The sequence below is a fragment of the Somniosus microcephalus genome, chromosome 26 (assembly GCF_052327205.1).
Source record: "Somniosus microcephalus isolate GS21.2 chromosome 26, FLI_Smic_1.0, whole genome shotgun sequence".
NCBI lineage: Eukaryota > Metazoa > Chordata > Chondrichthyes > Squaliformes > Somniosidae > Somniosus > Somniosus microcephalus.
In genome coordinates this window covers 40,713,025-40,717,807 of record NC_141012.1, presented here as the reverse complement: position 1 = coordinate 40,717,807, position 4,783 = coordinate 40,713,025, and positions in this window count along the sequence as shown.

Below are 4,783 nucleotides of genomic sequence, written 5' to 3'. Positions count from 1 at the left end.
CTGCAGATGTTGGAAATCCGAAATAACAACAGAAAATGCTGGAAAAACTCAGCAGGTCAGGCAACATCCGTGGAGAGAAATTTGAGTTGACGTTTCGGGTTTGACCCTTCTTCAAAACTGGAGAGAAAAGGAACTAGATCGAAGGCAGGGCTGCGATCGGACAAAAGAATAAAAGAACCAAAAGAAGTAAAAGAGATTAGAAGCTAGACGAGATGGTAATAGGCTGGGATAAGGTGTAAAGTGTACTGGCAGGGCAAAAGATAGCTGCCAGGTGTGAGAGAGAAACAAAAGGAAAGGGCGGGGGGAGGAAAGGAGTGGAAAAATATAAGTAAAAATGAAAGGGGGGGCCAAGGTTATGATCTGAAATTGTTGAACTCGATATTGAGACCGGAAGGCTGCAGAGTGCCTAATCGGAAGATGAGGTGCTGTTCCTCGAGTTTACGTTGAGCTTCCGTGGAACAGTACAAGAGGCCAAGGACGGTGAGGTCCGAGTGGGAATGGAGCGGTGAATTGAAATGACAGGCGACCGGAAGCTCGGGGTCACCCTTACGGACTGAACGGAGGTGTTCCGCAAAGCGGTCACCCAATCTGCGTTTGGTCTCCCCAATGTAGAGGAGACCGCATCGTGAGCAGCGAATACAGTATACTAGATTGCGAGAAATACAAGTAAATCGCTGTTTCACCTGGAAGGGGTGTTTGGGGCCCTGGACAGTGGGGAGGGGGGAGGTATAGGGGCAGGTGTTGCATCTCCTCCGCTTGCACGGGAAGGTGCCAGGCGAAGGGGAAGGGCTGTTTGGGGTGATAGAGGAGTGGACTAGGGTGTCTCGGAGGGAGCGGTCCCTGCGGAATGCTGAAAGGGGAGGGGAGGGGAAGATACGTTTGGTGGTGGGATCACTTTGGAGGTGGCGGAAATGGCGGAGGATGATCCGTTGAATGTGAAGGCTGGTGGGGTGAAAGGTGAGGACAAGGGGAACCCTATCGTGGTTCCGGGAGGGAGGGACAGGGGTGAGGGCAGAAGTGCGGGAGATAGAACGGACACGGTCGAGGGCCGTGTCAACCACGGTAGAGGGGAATCCTCGGTTGCGGAAAAAGTAAGACATGTCTGAAGCACTGGTGTGGAAGGTGGCGTCGTCGGAGCAGATACGGCGGAGGCGGAGAAACTGGGAGAATGGAATAGAGTCCTTACAGGAGGCAGGGTGGGAGGAAGTGTAGTCCAGGTAGCTGTGGGAGTCAGTGGGCTTGTAGTGAATATTGGTCGATAACCTATCCCCAGAGATGGAGACGGAGAAGTCGAGGAAGGGAAGGGAAGAGTCAGAGATGGACCATGTGAAGGTGAGGGAAGGGTGGAAATTGGAGGCAAAGTGAATGAAATTGTCAAGTTCGGGGCGAGAGCAGGAAACGGCACCGATACAGTCATCAATGTATCGGAAAAAGAGGTGAGGGAGGGGACCCGAGTAGGACTGGAACAAAGATTGTTCCACATAGCCCACGAAAAGGCAGGCATAGCTAGGACCCATGCGGGTACCCATGGCAACACCTTTGATTTGGAGGAAATGAGTGGAGTTAAAGGAGAAGTTGTTCAATGTCCTACTCCCATGTTGTACAAAGTCTCGAGTTACACCTTTGCACCAATTTATTTTCCCCCCCAACCGCTTGCTTCTCATTTTTCCTCAGGACTGAGGCGCCTTATAATCTAATCTGTTTTCAACTGGACAGTTAATACACCGTCCATCCGGCATCTGAATCACAAGGTAACACTCCCAGGCCAACATTTATTAGGAGTGGGGTGGGCAGCACTCCGTCGTTTCATTATTCGCCCACATGGGAACAGGAGTAGCCCATTCAGCCCCTCAAGTCTGCCCTGCCACTCAATTAAATTGTGGCTGATCTGTTCCTCAACTCCATTTACCAGCCTTTGTTCCATATCCACTCAGTGTCCAAGACTCGGGATTTGGGGTGCCCAGAGATGGAATGGTTCACCTCTCCAAGCAGTCATCACTTCTATATGTTGCATCCTTCAGAACCGTGGACACTTCAGCCTGGATGCTGGATGGTTTCTGCTTTTCATGGACACACAGGACTCTGTTTCTATATTTCCCCAATCCCTGGGGTAATTCATAAGATACAAAGATGGCAAGACACCCTGGTGATCTCTTTATACCTTGTAAACTGCAGCTCTTGCACATCCTGGCAGCGAACAGGGAAAGGATTCTGCTGGCCTTCAGGAGAAATCTGCCATGTGGGGTGGGGAGAAGGAGAGTCGGATATTGCCTTCAAACCTGGAAACATTCCTTTTGACAGCTTGGCTACTAAAAGGTGACTGCTGCTGAAATGGATCTTCCATCTTTGGTCATGAGTCCGTCGCTCTGTTCTCTCAGGGTGTCCTCTATCTAATAAGGATTCTGACACAAATTGGAAATAGTCTTATACTAAATCAGTTAAATACAATTTTCATGCAATGTCCCTCATATTCTGTATTGCCTTCAACATTTGGTGTAAATCCCAGTTCTATTTGAATTCATATTGCAAGTGTATCATTTGTCCTTGGATTGCAGCCATTGTCTTCGCTCCCGTTTCAAACTCCGTACCCTTGCCACTGATTCCATAGGAACAGGAGGAAGCCATTCAACCCCTTGAGTGTGCTCTGCTATTCTGTTAGATCATGGCTGATTCAAATCTCAACTCCATTTACCCACTATTGCTACATATCCCTTGATACCTTGCCCAACAAAAATCTTCTCAATGCCAGCATTGAACATTTTAATTGTCCCTCAGCCTTTTGGGGGAAGAGAGTTCCAGATTTCCACCAGCCTTTGAGTTAAAAAGGGCTTCCTGATTTCACTCCTGAACAGCCTTGCTCTAATTTCAAGATTTATGCCCCCTTGTTCTGGATTCCCCCACCAGAGAAAATAGTTTTTCTGTATCTACCCTATCGAATCCCTTTATCATGTTAAACACCTCAATTAGATCGCCCATAAACCTTGCAAACTCAAGGGAATATACAACAAGTCTGTGCAACCTGTCCTGATAATATAACACTTTAAGCCCTGGTATCATTCTGGTGAATCTGCACTGTACCCACTCTAAGGCCAATATATCTTTCCTGAGGTGTTGTAATCCAGCCCCCTTGCGATAAAGACCAACATTAGGAACATAGGAACAGGAGGAGGCCATTGAACCCCTCAAACTTGTTCTGCCATTCAAGTAGATCGTGGCTGATCTGTATCTTAACTCCATCTACCCGTCTTGGTTCCGTACCCCTTAATACCCTTGCCGAACAAAAATCTATCTACGTTTTTAAATTTTCAATTGACCTAGCCGCAACAGCTTTTTGGGGGGAGAGAGTTCCAAATTGCCACTACCCTTTGTGTGAAGACGTGCCTTTTGACATCATTCCTGACTGGCCTTGCCCCTTTGTTCTGGACTCTCCCACAGGAGGAAATCGTTTCTCTGTATCTTCCCGATCAAACTCCTTAATCATCTTAAACACGTCAATGAGATCACCCCTGGCTCTTCTATATTCAAGGGAATACAAGCCTAGCTTAAACAACCTGTCCTCATAATTTATCCCTTTTCGCCCCGGTATCATTCTGGTGAATCTGCGCTGCACCCCAAGGCCAATATATCCTTCCTAAGCCTTTTTGATAACTTTTTGCACCTGTGCACTAGCTTTTAGTGATTGTGTACCCGTACATCCAAAGCCATTTGTTCCTCCACAGTTCCTAATTTCTCTCCGTTTAGAAAATATTCCAATTTGTTTATCTTGGATCAAAAGTGGATGACCTCACACTTCTGTACATTGAACTCCATCTGCTACATTTTTGCCCACTCACAATCTATGTCTCTTTTTACCTTCCTGCTCCCATCTACTTTCCTTGGCCGCTGTCTCAGGTTGAACCAGACTGTTCACAACCTCGGCATCCTATTCAACCCCAAGCTGAGCTTCTGACCCATATCCCCTCACAATGACTGCCTACTTCCACCTCCATAAGATCCTCTGCCCCTGCTTCTGTTCCTTGTCATCTCGCCTAATATCCTCTCTGTCTGGGAAGCGCCCTGGGCTGTTTTTCTATGTTGAAAGTGCATTTTGTTGTAGCCATTTCTGCTCATTGAGAGTGTCCTGTTTTGTGCAAGCTATTTGGAAAATTGTGCCTAGCTAGAGCTTCACTGCTTCCCAATTAATGTAGTTCTTCAGCAATTAGTGCATTCACTGTTCAAACCTCGGATTGTGTGATCTGAAGTTTCTTACCCAGAATACTGCAGAGTTGGTGAACGACAAGCCTTTATTGCAGATCACCCTGAAAGAGTGGGCCCTAAGTTAAGTTTCTGAAGTTGCTTCTCAGTTTCATTTGGGCCAAGGAGTCCCATTGTTCTACTTGCAGCCACATCATTTGGGAGTGAAGAGTTTCCACTGTAATGTTTGTAGAGCCCCAAGTTGATTATTTCTCATACAAGCCAATTCCGGAAATCTTGATTGTTGAGTGAAAGATTTATCACCTTACCACATCTCTCAGGGTGTTCTAAAGCACTTCATATACAATTAATTACCTTGAAGTAGAGTCACTATTGATGCATAGGCAGCAGCCATTTTGTGCACAGCAAGGCCTTATGGAACACAGCAATGGGATGTATGGTCAGCTAATCTATATTTTTTGGTGCTGTTGGTTGACCAGGAATCTTGGAATGTGGGCATCGCTGGCAAAACTATATTTATTGCCCATTCCCGGTTGCCCAAGGGTTAACAACAGTAAGGGTCTGGAGTCACGGGTAGGCCAGGCTAGCA